Raw genomic sequence first — 22602 nt, 5'->3', positions numbered from 1 at the left:
TCTCTCTCTCTCTCTCTCTCTCTCTCTCTCTCTCTCTCTCTCTCACACACACACACACATACACACAGAGACAGACTCACTTCTTTTTTACCCACTTGGACAAGAGCAAAGCCAGAGTACCACATTAGCTCCACTGTGGCAATTACATCCTACACAGAAAGTCTCTGAATCTCTCCATTCCCTGAATGATAAGAATGCTTAATTAAACACATATTTTTAGTCACTCCAGTCTCTTTTTTTTTAATGTCATTATTTTTCATCTTTCACACCTGGGTAAGCACTCCCATTTTGGCGAAAGAGACAGAAGGCAGTTTCCAGAAACCATCCTGCTACTGGGAGACCTTGTCTCATGAAAATGAATTTTTCACAGACTGGAAAAGCTACCTGTTTGCCTTATACCCAAATAGCATGGGACAATAAAGTGGCTACTTCCATTCTACCCCTAAGCTCGGCCCAGACCACATTGTTCAAAGATCTTTCTGGAATCACTGGGTGCCCAAAACACATTACTTCAGCATGCTTTGAAATCTTCAGGAATGAATACTCTGGCCTGAGAGCATTTTCAAATAGTAGAACTTCTCATGTCTGGAATCCATATCTCCCAATGACTTCAGGATGCTGTCTTGCCACTGAGAGCCATATTTCTGTGTTATTTACTATCATATTTTCATGCTGTTCATGCTGTGGCAAAAAAAAAAACTCTTTTCAAATATGGCCTTAGCCAGTGGATTATGAAAACCTTATGTTGTGTTAAATATTTCTGATGTGTCTATCTTTCATTTGGAACTACATTTTAATTTGATTCAAGAGATTTTCTTTAATTTCATGATTACTATGTCCTCAGTAATGCTGCATGTGCCCCAAATAAGCAAGAATTGAAACTCTCCACCAAGAACTCTATTTCCCAAGCGCACTTGTGATGTTACCTTTAATTATCTAGTTACTACTGTAAGGACTACTTGCCTTTCTTTCCCAGGATCCCATAAGGACATCTAATCAATGTATTTTTTACTCCTAATGCCAACCAGGTACCTGGAAGCTAATGAACAATTTCTCAGTACATACATTCTAGGGTTTAAACTCTCCAAGCAAGGCCAGTGAGATGGCTCAGTGGGCATGGGTGCTTAATGCCAAGCCAACCTGTACTGAGTGTGCAGGCCACACAGTGGAAGGGGAGAAGTTGTCCTCTCACCTCCAGAGAGGTGCCTCAGCATGTGTACCGTCACACACACACAAAACAATTCAAAACATGCTCTCACTCGTGTGTGTGCATGCACACACACACACACACACATACGCACACAAACTTTTTATTATATATTTTCTTTATTTACATTTCAAATGTTATCCCCTTTCCTGGTTTCCCCTTTGAAAATCCCTATCTCCTCCCCCTCCCCCAGCTCACCAACCCACCCACTCCCACTTCCCTGTCCTGATCCTGCCATTCCCCTACACTGGCTCATCAAGCCTTCGCAGGACCAAAGGCCTCCCCTCCCATTGATGTCCAAAAAGGCCATTGTCTGCTACATATGCAGCTGGAGCTATGAGTCCCTTCATGTATACTATTTGGTTGGTGGTTTAGTCCCTGGGAGCTCTGGGAGTACTGGTTGGTCAGATAAACTTTTAAAAGTGAATGAATCCAAGAATGGGGAAAAATATTGTTGGCTTCTGTGCTACACATCCTATCTTTTCTCCTGTCTATTCAAATCTTACTATGCATTACATGTGCTAAAAAAAGATACAATAATTAAAAACAAGAGATCATCTAAATATTTACACTCCCCCCCCCATTCATTCTTAGGAAAGTGTCAGATAGAAATAAGAGCTTTGTGTTAAGACATAAGGCTGATATCACACTCTTTACTGTGAGCCCTTGAATCAGTCACTCAAACTGTTTCAGATGTGGTTTCTTTACCCAATCTACTACTGCCAAGACACCTGTTGCTTGACTGATTGTACTCTCTTCCACAAATGTTCAGACCTCTTACACATCTAAAGGCATGTAAGATTGCATGTAGAATGGCTTTTCTAACAGAAACCCATGATGGAGAAGTTGACATCAGATTAATCATTGGTATTCTGCCTAGAAAAATATTAAAATGTCACTGGTTGCCAAGGCTAAAGCAAGTAGCAGCATGGGGGAGGGGGCATTAAACTAGTCATACTGAGATCTGGCTGGGGTATAAAACAGCTATGGCTGATCCACTATATAGCCCATTCCTCTACAGATAATCAAGAGTCGACTAGCTCACAGCAAGGGCACATGCCGGTTCCTTGCACCGCAGTTACCCATATGGTGGGAAAACAAAGGTTGCTGGTGCCAACTGCAAATCCAATTAAAACTTGGAAAGGTTGTTCCATTATCACATTTGCAGCCATAATTAAATTTGCAATCTGAGAAGAGCTGCCAAGCTTGTGTCTCTGTTTTGGAAGGTGGGACATCTGTTAACATTAGTGTGGACACAGACATGGGGGAAAGTCACAAAAATTTGGCTTCAAAATGAACAGTCAGAAGAAACTATATTATGCTTTAAGGTTGTGGGACAAAACCGTCTTTAATATTTAATGTGTCTTGGTTTCCTAAGCATCATTAATTATGTGATTTTTAAAGTACATTACTTTTTCTTACTATTCTTCATTTCCAGAGTTAAAGACTTTTAAGGATCAAAATTTACATATCACTACAACTTTATCAAGAAAATTAATTTATTATCAGGAATAAAAAGCTTTAAAAAGGGCCTTGGGGCTTGGGTAAAGCCTGAAAACCTGAGTAGGGAGCCCCAGAAGAAGCATATTGGGGTAATAGCTTGCATCTATAATCCCAGAGTAATGATAAAACAGAAGACAGGCAAACTCCAAGCCACTGCTAGGCCAGCTAGCCCAACATACAAAACAGCAAACTGGAGACTCTGTCTCAAACAGGGAGAAGGCTAAAATCAATCCCAAGGATGCCCTCTGACCTACTCAAACACATCACATTGAGTGCGCACACACACAAAGATAAATAAAAGTAAGGAACCTTATAAAGCCAATAGATACCAGATAGCAATGGAATTAAACATCACCTGAGTCCCCAACCTATTCTAGCTGGCAAACTCCATGGATGTGGAGTATACAGCTAACTAAAAATATTACCACATTAGGGTAAGCGTTTAATGGACATCATAAGCTTTCTCGGGTATAAATTCTTTTACACTAAATAGCAACCTTATGATAGGTAGCTGTCTTGGTTACTTTTCTACTCCTGTGAAGAGACACCATGACCAAACCAACATAAAAAGGAGAGCATTTGGTTGGGGTCTTGCTTTCCGGTCACCATGTCAGGTATCACAGAAGCAGACATGCCGTTGAAGCAGCAGCTGAGTGCTTACATCTTATCGACAAGGTAGAAGCAAACAGAGAACAAGGCTGGGCTTGGCATTGGCTTTTAAAATCTCAAAGCCCTAATACATACAAAGAACTCAAGAAGTAAGACTCCAGAGAACCAAATAACCCTATTTAAAAATTGGGTACAGAGCTAAACAAAGAATTCTCAACTGAGGAATATTGAATGTCTGAGAAGCACCTAAAGACATGTTCAATATCCTTAAGTCATCAGAGAAATGCAAATCAAAACAACCCTGAGATTCTACCTCCTACCAGTCAGAATGGCTAAAATCAAAGACTCAGGTAGCAGCAGATGCTGGCAAGGACATGGAGAAAGAGGAACACTCCTCCATTGTTGTTGGGATTGCAACCAGGTACAACCACTCTGGAAATCAGTCTGGAAGTTTCTCAAAAAATTGGACATAGTTCTACCTGAGGATCCAGCTATACCACTTCTCGGAATATACCCAAAACATGTCCCAATATATAACAAAGACACATGCTCCACTATGTTCATAGCAGCCTTATTTATAATAAATAGCCAGAAGCTGGAAAGGACCCAGATGTCCTTCAACAGAGGAATGGATACAAAAAGTGTGGTACATTTACACAATGAAATACTACTCAGCTATTAAAAACAATGGATTTATGAAATTCATAGGCAAATGGATGGAAGTAGTAAATATCATCCTGAGTGAGGTTAACCCAATCACAAAAGAACACACATGGTATGCACTCATTGATAAGTGGATACTAGTTCAAAAGCTCGGGAATACCCAAAGTACAATTCACAGACCACATGAAACTCAAGAAGAAGGGAGACCAAAGCGTGTATGTTTCGGTCCTTCTAAGAAGGGGGGACAAAATACCCATGGAAGGAGATACAGAGACAAAATGTGGAACAGAGACTGAAGGAAAGGCTATTCAGAGACTGCCCCACCTTGGAATCCATCCCATATACAGTCACCAAACCCAGACACTATTGTGGATGCCAACATGTGCTTGCTGACAGGAGCCTGATATAGCTGTCTCCTGACAAATACAGAGGTGGATGCTTTCAGCCAACTATCGGACTGAGTACAGGGACCCATGGAGGAGTTCAGAGAAAGGACTGATGGAGCTGAAGGAGTTTGCAACCTCATAGGAAGAACAACATTATCAACCAACCAGAACCCCCCCCCCCAGAGCTCCCAGAGACTAAACCACCAACCAAAGAGTACACATGGAGGGACCCATGGCTCCAGCTGCATATGTAGCAGAGGATGGTCTTGTCAGGCATCAACGGGAAGAGAAGTCCTTGGTCCAGTGAAGACTCAATGCCAGGGTGGGGAGGTGGGAGTGTATCAGTGGGTGGGGGAGCACCCTCATAGAAGCAGGGGAAGGGAGTATGGGATAGGAGGTTTGTGGAGGGGAAACCAGGAAAAGGGATAACATTTGAAATGTAAATAAATAAAATATCCAATAAAAAAAGAAAGAAAGAAAAATCTCAAAGTCTATTCCCAGTGACACAGTTCCTCCAACAAGGTCATGCCTATCAGTCTGTCCTATACTGTCCACCAACTGGGAGCCACACATTCAAATATATGAGCCTTTAGTGGCTATTCTTATTCAAATGACCATAGTAGCTTCATCTCTACTCTGCAGAAAAATAATTTGAAATACCAAAATATAAAGTGACATGTTGACATTCTCACAGCCGGTGAAGACACCCGGGTTTTCTAAGTCCTCTTCTACCTGCTTTTACTTAAGTTATAAACCACATGCAAACATGTCATTAGAGGCCAAGTTTTAATTTATCATACTATAACAGTATACAAATAGCCATATTCCTGGATAATACAGTCAAATCCTTGATTGAACAGGAAGAACCCAAAGTAGTGCTCTCAAAATAACATTAAGTGATTTTAAACTAGATAATGAAGAAATCCAAAATATACTGGACACTAACCATTAAAATATCAAGAAAGAGGATGAGGAAAAATAGCTAAGAAGTGCTTCAGGCTGAGAGGCCTCAGTTCTGGATCTTTGGTTCTCTCCAGGTCACAGCCACTGTGGCATCATTTACAATTCCAGTGGAAGTGATGTGGCTGAAGTAGATTCTCCTAGAAATCCTTTTTGAGGCTTTAAATTTCATAACTAACCATTAAGCTGGAATTCCCATCTTACATCTTCCTGATGTGTCCTAGCTGGATCTGAGTTTGAACTCCTCTAATCACATCTGAGTTTCTCACTTCCTAACATTTTGACCATAGTAATTCAATCCCTACAATGCCTTACAGATCACAGTGAATCTTAACTGACAATAAGTCTTGACAAGAGAGTAAACTAATTAGGCCTAGAATTTGTTACAGGGCAAGAAAGAACAGGGAGAGATTGGGGCAGTAATTTATGTAGAAAAGAGATAGTTAGACATGATCCATTACTCTTAAGTGACTGTTTAACTTTACACGAAAAGTGGCTTAAAAATATGAAGAATTTCCCTAAGAAGCTCTGCTTGATATTTCTCTCCAAGTGCGGCATGCTGTAAGAGACTGTCTATGAAGGATGTTTGTACACAGGACAGTCTGATCCTCACTGAAACATTGTGAAGTGAAATGATGCCATTCTCCCCATCTGAGAGATGAAGCGAGAGACATTAAGAGTTTTTGACAAAATCAAGTACTCGGGAAATCTGTTAACATATTAGTAGCCACCAGAGCACAGATTCAAAGCCCATGTTAATGGAACATATACAATATTTCCTTAGGTGGTTACTGCAGATGACTACCAAATGAAGCCATTAAACCTTGAAAGCACTTTCCTTTACAAGTTTATAACTATTATGACAGGTGTATTCAATTGTAGCACATGAAAATCAAGTAAAATTTGCAAAGACACATTTCTATAGCATAATATGAATTCGATGATATCTTTAAAGTCCTGTCATAGGGAATCTTCAGGTCCTTCCTCACTTTTCCCAGAAAACTCTTATGGGATAGCCAAACAGCATTGTTCTGGAAGCATCTCTCTACCTACCCTCCACACACAATTCAGGCATCTTTTCTCACTCTTTCCTGTCCACATTACATGTGGGATGTCCTTGTGTTGTCGAGCTGTAAGTAGTTGGTCTTGTCTAATTTATCTTTGGATCCTGGTCTGCTTCCAATCAGGGGTCATCATGAGATGCGAAGGAACAGATGGGTAAAGAAGTGTGGGAATGCTATCCAGATACCATGCTGGGAAATGTGCATTTCACACGAATTACTACATTGCTGTCTCAGCTGCTTGGCCAACAGTGTAGGTTGCTCAACAGAGTCTATGCTCCAACTATGTTTAAATTAAACACAGCCTGCTTTCTTGGGAAACACAGAATCTCAAAATCCAAGAGCGGAAAGGGGGCTTGGGAACCATCTGGTCGAACCTTGCCCATAGCAACTGTAAATAATCCAGGAGGTTATATTTATTTCATTTAAGGCTTGTTTTTATCTCTTAAAACAGGAAGTAGGAAAAGAATGAGAGGAGCCCCAAGTCCCCCTCTGTAGGATCATGTTCCTTCCAGAAGAATTCTGCTTCTTTGCCTAACTCTTAAGAACAGACTCCAAAAGTCACTGTTAACTGCCACCTACATAAATGGGTCTCTGTTCCAACTCCATTTTCTCCTCCATCCTTCCAGGGCTGTGATCTCTCCCTTCCTAACACACACTGCCGACTATGGAACAGAACGTCCATTTCACACTGTTCAAAATCGCATCTCATTCTTCAGCGCTAACACAATCCAGTGCCCTGCAGCGTCTCAGACTCTCACTCCTTTAAAGGCATTGGCATAAACTACGCTCATTGGCTGTGGGTTTAATAAACTCTCCTGGGTGCTGATAACTTTCAGCCTGTCGATTTAAAGATCTTTTCTTGAACACCATAGACCACTGTGGAGAGAAGAACCCTCACAAAGAACGACGGCAGGAAAGTACAGGAATGCAAAAGCCATGAATAGATGGTTCAGAGGCTGATGCTGATGAGGATAACCAATAGCCCGATGGTAAATAAAATTACTCTGAGAATGCAAATTGAGATAGCATCGTTGGGAAGATACACTCCATGTTCTGACACCCATGAGATAATGAACATAGCACACATTAGGAATTATTCAGGGCATCCTTAAAAATGCTTAGATTTCCACACTCTTCAACTTCCTTATCCATAGAGAAAGGGAAACAGCTCTGTGAATGGTCCTGATTCTTATTTATGTCTTTCACTCTAATCTCAGATAAAACAAGACCCAGGCATGAGTCCAAGCCTCAATCCTTTCTTTCTTCAAACACAATCACGTATTCTAATTACATAGCATACTTTGCAGCCTGCCGCAGGATGCCTTGCCTTGCCTTTTAATTGTATCTATTTAAGTGTCTTGTCTCATCCAATGTGATTATAAACTACTGGAGGGTAGGAATAATGCCTTATATTTATCTTGTCTGATCTGTAACAGCTGTTGCCACAGTGAAAAGAACAGCACAGGTGCTCGATACATACTCTTTGGTATGAATAGATCAAGACACTTGGAGACTGAGAAAGTTTGATTCTGCCTTTCCTTCTGGCCTTACCAGAAATGCTGTTTCAGAGATTTCTCCTCATGTATTATTAATTTTTACAGGTGCCACCTTTTCCTAAGAAGATATGGGCCACAGCCAGCCAGCCACAGTGCATTACTCTAATCAGAAGCAATCGTGGTCTTATCATAATCAGAAACCATTGTGCAGCTAGGAGGGAGCCCCTAAATGACAATCATCTCACCATTGTTATGTGGTGAATGGACCATCATACCATCAAAGCAGAAAAGTGGCCCCGAAGTGTTCTCTTAAGTAATCCTACTGAAAGATTAGGCACCAGCAGGTAATTTGGCCTTATCCTTCTCTGGAAAATTTAGGAGACACTTGAAGTTGAATAAATCACCGAGAACAATTGTAAGAACAAATCACCAAGGGCAATTTGATGAGGAAGATCATTTTACAGTCATGATTTTCGTATCATCCTCTGTGCTCTCTGATTCTCCGGCAGCCAATGGTATTTCCCTTCCCCCACACAAAACGGTGTGTCTGAATCGATTCAGGTGTGGGTTTTCCTAGACATAAGAAACACTAGCTCAAGACTAACTGTATTGCTGTTTCCTGGAAGATGTTGCAACCTGAAACTAATCCTAGAAAGAACAGTCTTGGCCAAATAGAGGAATCAGAGGAAGATAGAAAATACTTCCAAAAATGGAACAAGAACGAGAGAGATAGCATTGTATGGTGTTCTTTTTATATATAGTCTTGCTTTTCTAGCAGGCACAAAGGCTTGGGTTAAACTCTAAGCACCACACAAACTGAAAATGATGGTCCACACCTGAATCCCTAGCACTGGGGAGGAGGAGGCAAGAGGGTGAGTTTTTTTTTTCTTTCTTGTTTACAATATCTTCTTTCCCAGGTTCCCCTCCAAAAAATAAAATAAAATAAAAAATAAGAAAATAAAATAAAATAAAAAACTAAAACAATCCCCTGTTCCCTTCCCTCTCCCCCTGCTCACCATCCCACCCCCTCCTGCTTACTGGTCCTAGCATTCCCCTATACTGGGGCATAGAACCTTCATAGGGCCAAGGTTCTCTCCTCCCATTGATTACCAGCTTGGCCATCCTTTGCTATACACATGCTGCTGGAGCCATGATTTCCCCCCCCCCATATGTACTCTTTGGTTGGAGTTTTAGTCCCTGGGAGCTCTGAGGGTACTAGTTAGTTCATATTGTTGTTCGTCCTAAAGGGCTGCAAACTCTTCAGCTCCTTGGGTCCTTTCTTTAATTCTTTCATTGGGGACCCTGAACTCAGTTCAATGGATGGCTGTGAGCCTCTACTTCTGTATTAGTTGGGTACTGTCAGAGCCTCTCAGGAGACAGCTATATCAGGCTCCTGTCATCCAGCACTTGCTGGCATCCACAATAGTGTCTAGATTTGATGATTGAATGTGGGAAGGACTCCCAGGTGGAGCAGTCTCTGAATTGTCTTTCCTTTAGTCTCTGCTCCATAGTTAACCTCTACAACTCCTTCCATGGGTATTTTGTTCCCCCTTTTAAGAAGGAACTAAGTATCCTCACTTTGGTCTTCCTTCTTCTTGAGTTTCTTATGGCTTGTGGTTTGTACTTTGTGTATTCCGATCTTCTAGGCTAATATCCACTTATCAGAGAATGTATACCATCTGTGTTCTTTTGTGATTGGGTTACCTCACTCAGGATGATATTCTCCAGGTCCATCCATTTCCCCAAGAATTTCATAACTTCATTGTTTTTAATAGCTGGGGGTGAGTTCTTGGTAATAGTCAGGTACATAGCAAATTTGAAGTCAGCTGGAAAGCATGAGGCTTTGTCTAAATCAACCAACAAATAAACAAATACCTTAGCTGTCTGGAGAACTGCACTATATACTTATTAATCTATTTACTTTAAGTATCTATTATATGCAAATAGCTTGCTGAAAAAAAATGTAGGCAATACAAAGAAAAGGACCTATTCATAGCCTGAAACAATGCACTATTGTCAACCATATTATAATACACACACACACACACACACACATACACATCAAAGCACCATTAGGAAATATGTGAAAAGAATATCAGTGTTCTCTGTTCCATAAGATGGTGTCTCACACCAAACATTCCATAAAGGTATGATTCACTGGCTTTTCCAATACTAAGGATCTGTATCACTTGCAAAACTCAAATTACTCTTATAGTTACATTTTTAAAGAGCTTTAATTACAGGAAATGTAATTTAATTAGAGGATAATATGTACATGTGGAATCATGGACTGATCAGTATAGGCCTAGAGAAGTTTGCCCACTGACCAAGTATTAAGGAAGAATTAAAATTTAAATTATTGAAATATATAGGGAGCTAGGGATTTCCCAGACTAAGACAAGAGTCAACAAAGCCAAAGTCAGTGACAGTATATCTGGGTAGAAAGAAAATCAGTCAAGAAGGAAAGATTGGAGCCAGAATAAATAAGGTCATAATTAACAAGATAATGAGGGAGTTTACATTTTAATCACCAGGGACTAGAAAGCAACTGATAATTTTTCAACAGAAAAGTGGTATAATGTAACTATTACTTTCTGAAGAATTACTAGACAAATAGAAGTTTACGAGATGGATTATATTTATGCAAAACTTAAAGCTTAACAGTTGAAGACTAGCCTAGTGGTGTAAGCAGAAATGTGTTGCAAACAAAGACATTTTGATACAAAAGCTGAGTAACAAAGTCGAGAGAATAGAATGCTCACAGAAGTTGGTTCCGGGGTATACATGGAGGCAAAGGAAAGAGACAGCAGAAGTTGATTGAGGTGGAAAAGTATAGAGGTCAGGTTAGACAGATGATGATCTTCTGTTGAATCTAACAATGTGTGAATGGAAACACTTCAGATAGAGATGAAGGTGAGAGGGAAGGAACAATAAATGAAGCAAGAGGAGAAGAGCAATTAAAACTTGACAAGGTCACATCCAATAGGATACACAGAGCCTATTGCTCCACTTTAGTTTCTCATTGGTGGTCAAGAGAAGCATAAGTAGATTTCTTTAATGTAAAGATCACAGTATTTAAGAGAAACTAACTTAAAAACGTTAAGTGCTATTACCTAAAATTAAGTTAAAATACTTCTGGGTCATCCACCTGCAACCTCTAGTTCTAGAACATGGATGGAAACCCATTATCAGAGTTTGGGAGTTGGGTGTATAGGTGTGGGAGTATTCATTATCACAAAGAATGGGTAAGGCAAGCCAAGGAAATAAAGGAGTAACAAGTAGCCACAAAATTGAATTGTAAAAGTAAGAGTGGCCTGGATTTAACAGACTGGGGAATTAGGAAAAAAATGAATTTCAATCACAACTGGAAGGCAACCTGAAGATAGGTAAAAATCTCAAATGTCAGCTTATTTCTGAATAATCACTGAGTATCAGGTTAAAGCTTAGACCGTAAGACCCCCTCTTAGACGTTCCAGGGAAGCCCCCTCCTAGCCACCAGAATACACAGTACGGGAATGACCTCCCATGCTCATAAACCATAGAGAGAAGAAAAAAAGAAAACTTGCCCACAAAGCATACATACATGTATATAAAGCTGTCCATGGCTTGGTAGAGCTGCCTCCATGCACAGCATGATAGAGGACTCTGGAGCCACGTGTAGTCTCAATAGAAGAGTACCAAGGTGGCTGCTTTACGTTTTTATAGGCATGAAAGGAAGAAAAGTTTGTGTACTCAGGTCAGGCTGGTTTTCCTGGCAATCATTTGCATCTCACATTCTAGTCTAGTTCATGAAAGTTAGTTATCTCTTTCACAGTCATTAATTTACTAATCAAGAAAAGCCCACTTTATCTCTCAAAATCTCTGGTTCCCTGTATAAAAAAAGGAGAGTAGCATGTACACACAGAGGCTGAAGGTATTCTTAAAATAGAGAGCATTAGTGGGACTCAAGCTCCAGCAGCATATGTATAGCAGAGGATGGTCAAGTTGGTCATCAACGGGAGGAGAGGCCCTTGGCCCTGTGAAGGTTCTATGCCCCAGTGTAGGGGAATGCCAGGGCCAGTAAGCAGGAGAGGGTGGGGTGGTGAGCAGGGGGAGGGGGGAGGAAACAGGGGTTTGTTTTTTTGTTTTTTTTATTTTATTTTATTTTATTTTTATTTATTTATTTTTTGGAGGGGAACCTAGGAAAGGAGATATTGTATGACATGTAAGTAAAGAAAACATCTAATAAAAAGAATAGAGAGCATTACATGTCAGACAATAAGCCAGTTTGCTTTTCATTCTGTGACAGATAATGTTGATCAGGGTCATAACTGACATCTTAATTGAGGAAAGTACTGGTTGAATGGGTTAAGAGGAAGTTAAGAGCTTTACCCAAGTCAGTGCTGTCAGAATAAGTTCTATAACATCTGGTTAGCACACACACACACACACACACACACACACACACACACACATACACACACACACAAAGTGATAGTGATAATGAGAAAAAATATTACCAGAAACAATAGACTACAGGTAGCTAAGTAATATTTTTAATGCAAGAATTTCCTGGACCTTTAGAACATGAACATGGGCTAGAACCAACTTAGAAAGAATGTAGTGAGCAGTACCCTTCTTCCAGAAGCAGAAAAACTCGTGTCTCATGGATCACCACTTAAGACAAGAACCCTTCAGAAGACAGGTAATAAAATGCTGCCTGAGACCATTGCTGCAAAGATTACTTCCAGATGATAAATGAGTCCAGAACCATGTATTCTTCAAGGTAAGGCATCATGATGGAAAGAAAGAACAATGAATGACCTGAGAGATTCAAAGACAGTTAGAAGACTCACATTTCAGTCATTGCTGACCTTTGACCTTTGTGATTCCATCATCATCTGAAGAAGGCAGGGAACAGACCAGAAAAAAAAATATCTCCCTATTCTCTCATATTAGTCAAGTTTATAAATTATCCCCTTGGAGACAGCATCATTCTAATATTTTGATATAAAAAATGTTTTCTTAAGATATTTAACTGGTAATAATATGGTTCTTTTGCCCATTTTGGGTTTTCGCCTCTTAACTAGTATTATTAGTTAGTGAATTTCCTCTCACCATGCATGCAGGCACAATACTTAAATCTTTTTTGATATATGAATTATTCTGCCACTTTCCACTGATGACCCTCCTCTCTGACCAGAGCCCATCTCCCACTTTGCATGCTAAGAGTTTTCCAACTAAGAAAATGAGTTTTTACAAGGCTCTTCCCCACACAGATTGCCTGGGCAAGAAAAGGAGCCTAACCCACAAAAAAAATAAAAAAATAAAAACCTGGTGTTTCCCTGAGCTGCACAGTAAATGCCATCCTTGGCCTTTTGGCTTTTTCCTGCTAAAATTGCAAAGAGGAACTTAAAAATGTGTAATGTGGATCAGTTCTTATGGAGGTAATTGTAATGAGGAGAGGAAACAGAGCCCAGTGTAAGCATTTGACACCTGAAGCTGCACTTGGTAAAAATCTAATCTATTTTTCATTAGAGTTTCCTCTCAGAAGATCCCATGAGACCAGCCTGAAGCCCTGATCCTGCAATCAGATTAGTCCATTTGGCTTCCTGCCACCTCTCAGTACTGTCCTCTGAATGACAGTCACATGTAGAAAGACACGAGTAGTATTTTAAAAATAATAAAAATAAGAGCTTATTCATAGTTTGTTGTATAAAATGTCACGTTGATAAGGTACACACACACACAAAAAAAATCATTGCTCCTGCAAAAATGGTAGACATCAACTTTAGTGCTATTTAATTACAGGACCCCAGAATTCCCAAATCATGCTCTGTGTTCCATTGCTTTACAAAATCAAGATCTCCAGTCGAGCTTGACCCGGAAGAAAATGACAACAGTGACCAAGAAGCAGTCCTCTTTGCTCTTAGCTGAGCCCCCTTGCCCACCACTCTTTAAAGATGCCTGGTAAGAGCAATGGCTTCTGAAAAAGAGGAAGAGATTCAAGCCTGTGCATGGTCACTTGCTTCTCACATGGAAACCTGCATCCAGTTTTTAGCACCTGTCCCAGAGCAACAACCATTCTTTAAATGGGGAAGGAAGGAAGATGGTGACTTGGCCCACTAGTAGACTCTCTCAGTTCAAAGGAATAAGAAAAGGTTAAGCAGACAGAGCAATCTGAAACGAGAGAAAGAGGTCCTGTTTTAAGTAATGAATGAATTCAGTAAGGTCGCAGGACATAAAATCAGTGTGTACAACCCTTTTAACCAGCATAACCCTGACTGCTGGTGAGCCCTGTCCCCATTTGATATCTTGGACTAGAAGTCATGGGTCAGCAAACTGCACCTCCCAGTCAAACCCCACCCACTTTTCTTTTTTGTGAATAAAGATTTATTTGAAACACACCTATGCCTGTGTGTCTATATGTCATGTGTAGCTGCTTTCTCTCCATGGTGACAAAGTTAGTTAGTTACCCAACTGTACAGTCTGTTAAATATAAAATATTTACTTCTTTGCTACTGGAAGACAAAACTTGTTCAATTCTTGTCCCCAGCAGCCAGATTTACAAGCCGTCTATCCTGTGGGACAGGCAAAGAAGAAAGCAGAGATATAAGACATCTTCTTCCTACTCAGCTCTCTCGCTTTGATCTCTGTCACCCATCAAGCCAATCAAAAGCTCACCCTTTCCTGCTCATAGAGCCTTTGGGTATGCAGATATGTATGGGTTTTAGATTATTGTTTTTGTCGTATGATATTTCAAAAAAAGAACATGCTTTTTTAACCTTGTAAGCTATCCTTAAATATATATATATAAAGACATTTGGCCTATGAAGAAAATAATTGGAGAACTATGTGTATATGGCACAAAAGAGAGGGAATTGCCACTAGTAGTGTAAATCCATATCTTATATCTTAAAGCTTGTACTATTTTAATATTAAAGTTTCACATAAAGAGAGCCAAAATTATGTTTCTGAAATTATCTTGAAGGCTTTGAAAGCAAATGCATGCTGGTAGGCTTGTACAAATAAATGGTTAAAGGTAGTTATGGCTATGCAGTATGATTTTTTTCTTTCAGTTTTCAAATTCTCTATAATAAACACAGATTGCATTTATGATAGTCAAATAACTTCCAAGTATTGACAAATGAAGATTCTTGAAGGGCACAGATTGTAGTAAAACAAAATATTGTGCAGAATGAAGATTTAATACACATGTTAAGGATTTTCTACCAATTGCCAATGAATGGTCAATGTGCTGAAGTTATATGAGACCTTGCAACACTCAGTCCTAAATGGGATGTTTATATCCCTTGTCCCAAGGCTCAAGAAACCTTGAAGAAATAGAGGCGGAAAGATAGCTAAGAGGCAGAGGGGATGAAGAACAAGGAAACAAGGCCCTCTAAGCACAACAGGACCAACATAACAGCGAATTCACAGAGAGTGTAATGGCATGCACAGGGCCATCAAGATTTTCTGGCTTAGAGTGGAAGTGAATATTAGTCCCCATCCCTAAACCAGAAGCTATCTCTGACTGACAGCTGCTCACAAATGAAAACGGTTTTCTCCAATAGATTCTCACATGGTATGCAAACTAATGCCTCTTCTTTTTTTTTAAATGTGCATTGGTGGTTTGCAAACAAGAACCACTCTTAAGAGCAGGTCCTGTGCCCAGCAGCAGATGAGCAATACAAGACAAGCACAATGGCGGGTTTTGGAGGATCTTTGCCTCATAATGCTTTGTCAGAGATTTAGTTTATTTGTTTGTTTACTTTTTGACGTTACAGGTCCTTTGTGCCTGTATTGTGTTTTCCCGTTTTGTGTTTTTATGGGATTTCTGTGTGGGAACATGTGTGTCTCTGTAGCTTTCATGTGTTTCTTGTACCTTTTCTTTGGAATTTTTTTCTGTTTGTTTTGTCCTATTTTGCTTTGTTTGTTTTTATTTTATCTTAGTTTATTATATTTTTACTAACTGTGCATTTTAGATGCCTGTGAAAGAAATGGTGTTGATTTGAGTGGGTGGGAAATTAGGGAGGACCCAGGAGGGACTTGAAGAGGGGAAACTGTTCAGAATATATTGTATGAAAAAAATCTATTTTCATTATTTTCCAAGCATTTCACCATGGTATTATCAGCTTTTATTTTAGTAAGGAGCTCCAGAGTTAAGAAGAAGGGGAAAATGATGATCCTTTAGAGTCCTCTCCAAACTTCTCTGCACAAATTTTGAAATTCTCCTCTTCTAGTCCTTCAGTGGCGAGGGATTCATTCGTTTCTGGCTTTCTTGGATCAATGCTGAAAAGAAGGTGTTTTGAGAGCCACCCCCAACCTCTTGTTTAAGTGAAGTATTTTACTCTCCAGGCAATAAGGCTGGACTGGTACAGAATTTAAAAAGAATTCTGGTAGCTTAAAATGTGCAAAAGGAGCTCATAAAATATTCTTCCTGGGACCAGAGAGATGGCTCAGAAGTTAAAGTGCTTACTGCATAAGCTTGAGAACCAGAATTCAGATCCCCAGAAACCCAGGTAAATGTCAGGTGGATGAGGTGACTTTTCTGTGAGTCTAGCCTTGGCAGGCTGAGACAGAGCTATCTAGAGAAAGCTGGGTAGCCATCCTGGGGAGCTCTGTATTTGACTGAGAGACACTGTCTCAATCAATAAGGTAAATGAGCAATCAAAAATTATTCCTGCTGGGCGGTGGTGGCGCACGCCTTTAATCCCAGCACTTGGGAGGCAGAGGCAGGCGGATTTCTGAGTTCGAGGCCAGCCTGGTCTCCAGAGTGAGTTCCAGGACAGCCAGGGCTATACAGAGAAACCCTGTCTCGAAAAAATACAAAAAAAAAAAAAAAAAAAAAAAAAAAAAAAAAAAAAAAAAAAAAAAAAAAAAAAAAAAAAAAATTATTCCTGACATCAACTTCAGGTCTTCCCATGAGCACACATGAATGTAAACTCCTACAATTGTGCTCACCACTATAAATGCAGTAACACACATGCATAATACATACACAGAGAGAGGCGGGGTCTGGGGAGATAATAGAAAAAAAATCTTCCCTCATAGACACCATGGGCAACTCCATCACTTTCTGACTCTTAAATCTATATCCAATGCAATGAATGAGCACTGTAAAAGTATTTTTTTTATTCTCTTTTAGAAATTGTCATCTTGTAGACGACTACTTCAGTCTGCTAACTTAGGCCTAGGCCTGGCAGCTGCTAGGCCTGCACAATCTAACCTAGGCCTAAAATGTTTTCATCCTCTGAGGCTTACTCCTGAAGAAGCTCACCCTTTCTAGTTCTTAGCTCTGGCTTTCTGGTTCAACTCAGCTGTTCTGGCTCAAACACCTTTCCAAGCTAACTAATTCAAACTGGCTTCTTCCTTTGCCTCTGACTTTTGCTCTGCTTTTGCCTCATACTAACTTTGTCAATCTATTCTTTTTTGGGGGGTGGGGGGAGAGGGTGTTTCAAGACAAGGTTTCTCTGTATATCCCTGCCTGACCTGGAACTCAACTCTGTAGACCAGGCTAGCCTCGAACTCAGAAATCCGCCTGCCTCTGCCTCCCAAGTGCTGGGATTAAAGGCGAATGCCACCACTGCTGGCGGCAATCTATTCTAATCTTCTGGCTCTTTCTCATTCTCTGGCTCATTCTGTCTCGCCTGTGTCTAGCTTGTTCTCTCTTCAACCTGTCTCTGTAAAACTGCCTCCTTTCTCCTCACTGGCCCTTAAGTAGCCTCCCTTTCTCCTCTCTCTCCTCATGAGAGTTGGGTGTATCCTCTTCTGTCAAATCATTTTCTGATTTGTCACTTTGCCTACCACGCTATTAGACATTTCTTTCAAACATGGGTGCTTCCTTTTACAAACTAACTTTACCTTCATTGTTTGCTATTAAAGGTGTGTACTAAGGGTTTGTCTATATTCCAGTCAGAGGGATTAAAAGTGTGTGCTAAGAGCTGAGCCAAACCACAACTAGAAGCATTTTTTTTTTTCAGTAAATAACACAATCTTAGAGTTCACAGCATGATCAAATATCCTGCAACAGTTCACCAGGCCTAGATAACTGGACTGCTCCAACCCCCTTTTTCTGTAAGCCCCTTCCTCACGGCCCCTTATGGTTTTGTTTGGTGGTTGGATGGTTAGTACATATCATTGCCATTTTCAATGGAACTCCTCTACTTTTTGTTCTTAATTTCCCTTGTGATGAAAGAAGCAGATATTTAAGAAGAAAAGTCCCAGTGAGAAATTTTTCTGCTGGGCAGGTTTGTCTCACGGAACCATGGAGAAGAATCTGCTCAGTGAAAATTATTTGTAAAAGGATGGGACTTTTCTACACTTGCCCTTGCTCTGAAACAATGACACAGAGACTTGGCATATTTACTAAGAAGCTTCTGGCACTAAACAGGGCATATTCTGGGCTATTCTAAGCCAACTCTGCTGGTCTGGACTACTTCCCAGCTACATGGGGTCACCTTCCATCTTAGACTCACTCTGGCACTTTCTTCTTCATTTGTACCCTCAAGGAGACTTCCTATGGCTCACTTCATTTCTTCTCTCTGGACCCAGAAGTCCTCTGTTACCCTCTTTATTGACCAATCAGAAGATGATGGAGAACAATGTTCTACAAAATACTGAGTCAGACAATGCTTTATAGTAATGCTAATACAAAAGTTTAGACTGCAAGCAGATCTCCAGGTACAGAAAACAGCACTCAAACACACTGTGCACAAAAGCATCCCCCAACAACGAATGATAGAAGTGATGAACTACTTAGAGTAGTCAGAGTTTTGTTGTTGTTGTTGTTGTTGTTGTTAATGAAACTTAACAAGAGAGAGAAAGTGATCAATGTGATTAATTCTAGTCAAATCACTCAATATGTAATTGTTACCAAATCTTGGTAATGAATGCAGTCTCATTTACTTTTATGTATATTTGAAAGTTTTCAAAGTAAGATAGTAGAATGAAATAAAGATCTTAGTAAGAAAAGAGCAAGTAATAATTAGTAACAAGGAAGATGGAAGAGAATCTATCATTTAAGATCATTATAATGCATGAAATTGATAAATGACTAAAAAGTTATTAAAATCATGTTTTGAATGAGTTTTTGCATAGGTATGTTATTTATACTTTTTATTCTCCTTGGTATATTGTAACAAAATATTTTAAATGATTATTATATTGAAAAAGAACTAGAGTATCCTAAATTTTAAGAAAAATATGCATACATTACCTTTGCAGATAGACTAGAAAAAAAGGCACTGAGATATAAATATCTGAAATAAAGTTGGATGCTAATGGTTCATGTAGGAAACTGTTTACTGGATTTCTAATTATAATTATGAGAATATATATTTATCTAATTTCCAGCAGGGGACAAATAGTATCATTGATTAATAAGTGGTGATACTTCTGCATCTGGGTCCTATGCAGTCATTACAAATGTTTTGGGCATTTAATAAAATGTAGTGGGGACAATCTGTGTCAAATGTTGAATACAAAAGCCTGGTTGTTACTAGTTTAAAAGTAGTGGATACTGTAAGGCTTTCTACACACTTAACCAAATTGCTTTTCAAAATTAAACTTGTATCTAATGATTTTTCTATCAGTAATTCAGTGAAGTGCCTATTTGGTTCAACATTGTGAATTTTAACTTCTTTTTCATTGTGATACCAGAAAATTTAGATATCATCCCTTGACTTCCAACTAATTTTATTTTTGATGAGCTGTCCCACATTGTCCCATGTTTGCCATTTATATTTCTTTACTTCATCACCTGACTTGAATATGTCTGTGATTCATACTTTGGTTTTCTTCTTTTCATTTTGTATGACCCTTTGTCTTTTGGAAATAACAATAAAAAAACCACTATGACTGATTTTGAGGAATTTGATACCCACTCCCAGACTCTTGGAAGGGCTGTATGTGATGAGAGAAGAAATGAGAAGATTCCTAAAAGTTGTAAGGGTTAGGTGTATCTTCTCTCACTGAGGCCAAACCAGGCACTATCTGCTGCATATGTGTCAGGGGCCTCATAGCAACTAGTGTATGCTGCTTGGTTGGTGACTCAGTGCCTGCTTCCATTCATTCTGCTGCCCCTCAGGGCTTCTCTCCTGTTCTCCCCCCAATATCTGACCATAGCCCCCTTTCCCCCTCCTTTTCACCTCTCCTACCCAGATCCCTCCCTCACTCTGCCCCCCATGATTGTTTTCTTCTCCCTCCCAAGTGGGACTGAGGCATCCTCACTTGGGCCCTTCGGCTTGTTAACCTACTTGAGTTCTGTGGACTGTTTCCTGGGTATTCTGATGTTGGCTAATATCCACTTATTAGTAAGTACATATAATTCCTAACACTCCTACGGATACTCAGTTATGCTAACAGGCAGGAGCCTAGCATGAGTATTCTCTGAGAGGCTCTACCTAGTGGCTGACTCACACAGATGCAGAGACTCTCAGTCGAGTATTGGATGGAGCTTGGGGACTCCTTTATGGAAGAGTTGGGGAGAAGATTGAGGAACCTGAAGGGGAGAGGAACTCCACAGGAAGATCAACAGTCACTAACCTGGACCTTTGGGGGATCTCTGAAACTGAACCACAACCAAAGAGCATACACGGGCTGAACCTAGACCCTATGCACATATGCAGCAGATGTGTAGCTTGGTTTTCTTGTGGGTCCCAAACAACTAGAGCAGGGGCTATCATTAAAGGGCTCGCCTGTCCATGAAATCCATTTCCCTAACTAGGCTGCCTTGTCTGGCCTCAGTGGGTGAAGAAGCACCTAGCCCTGCAGATACTTGATGTGCCAGGATGGGGATACACAGGAGGGAGTCTCGACTCTCTTAGAGGAGAGAGGAGGAGGGGTGGGGAGGGATTATGGGAAGAGGAATTGGGAGAAGGGACAGTGATCAGGATGTAAAGTTAACTAAAAAAAAAAGAGAAAAAAAGAAAACAGATAAATAAAAGGCCAAAATTTCTCTGAATCGGTTCCCACCCCCCAAAATTTTTAAATCTTAAATTTTAACTCTATAAATATGGTTTTTGTCTCAAAATGTTTTCCTTATTTTTTTACTAGATTTTATTTATCTGAGGAAATGGGATGGCATAGCTAGTCTGTAGGAGAACTAGAATGTGAGCTCAGAATGCCCTAATCAGGAGCCCAAAATTCTAAAAACTACACTAACCTACTTCCTGGGTATTTTCTGAATACCAGTAATTGAATAGTGCAATATATATTCTTTATTCCTTTGAATTGGGTAGTAATCATGAGATGAATTCAAGTGTTTCTTTACAGATAGGAGAGCTGTGCATTGGGAAAGAAAAAGCAATCTGCTCCAGTCAAAATATAAATAAAAATAGCATATATATATATATATATATATATATATATATATATATTAAGTAATATATATATATAGTATATATATAGTATATATATATTACTTAATATATATATATATTAAGGACATACAACAAAAATTAAAATCAAAGTCTACTAGTTCAACAGCAATACACTTAACTAAATGATTTTATACTGCCTGCATGTATCCCACAAACTGTATTCCAAAACAAAGTTCAGGAATGAAATAAATAACAGCTTTTTTTATTATTTTCCTTAATTATATTTCAAATGTTATCCCCTTTCTTGGTTTCCCCTCCCCCTGCTCACTAACCCACCCACTCCAGCTTCCCTGTCCTGGCATTGCCTTACACTGGAGCATCAAGCCCTCTCAGGACCAAGGGCCTCTCCTCCCATTGATGCCCAACAAGGCCATACTCTGCTACATATGCATCTGGAGCCATGGGTCCTTCCATGAGTATTCTTCTGTTGGTGGTTTAGTCCCTGAGAGCTCTGGCTGTACTGGTTGGTTGGTATTGTTGTTCCTCCTAATGGGGCTGCAAACCCCTTCAGGTCCTTGGGTCCTTTCTCCAGCTTCTCCTTTGTGGACCCTGTTTCTCAGTCCAATGGTGGGCTGAGAGCATCCACCTCTGTATTTGTCAGGCACTGGAAGAGCTTCTCAGGAGACAGCTATATCAAGCTCCTGTCAACAAACACTTGTTGGCATCCACAATAGTGTCTGGGTTTGGTAACTGTATATGGGATGGATCCCCAGGTGGGGCAGTGTCTGCATGGTCTTTCCTTCAGTCTCTGTTTCACACTTTGTCTCTGTTTCACACTTTGTCTCTGTATCTTCTCCCATGGGTATTTTGTTCCCCCTTCTAAGAAGGGCCAAAGTATCCATGCTTTGGTCTTCCCTCTTCTTGAGCTTCATTTGGTCTGTGAATTGTATCTTGGGTATTCTGAGCTTCTGGGCTAATATCCACTTTTCAGTGAATGTATACCATGTGAGTTCTTTGTGATTGGGTTACCTCTTTCAGGATGATATTTTCTAGTTCCATCCATTTGTCTAAGGATTATATGAATTTAAATAGGACCTCATAAATTTACAAAGCTTCTGTAAGACAAAGGACACTGTCAATAGGACAAAATGGCAACCAACAAATTGGGAAAAAATCTTTACCAACCCTACATTTGACAGAGGGCTAATATCCAACATATACAAAGAACTCAAGAAGTTAGACTCCAAAGAACTAAATAAGCCTCTTTAAAAATGGGGTACAAAGCTAAACAAAGGGTTCTCAACTGAGGAATACCAAATGGCTGAGAAGCACATAAAGAAATGTTCAACATCCTTAGTCATCAGAGAAATGCACATCAAAATAACCCTGAGATTCCACCTCACACCAGTCAGA

This window comes from Mastomys coucha, unplaced genomic scaffold (assembly GCF_008632895.1).
Source record: "Mastomys coucha isolate ucsf_1 unplaced genomic scaffold, UCSF_Mcou_1 pScaffold5, whole genome shotgun sequence".
Lineage (NCBI taxonomy): Eukaryota > Metazoa > Chordata > Mammalia > Rodentia > Muridae > Mastomys > Mastomys coucha.
Note: the sequence above shows the minus strand (reverse complement) of the source record.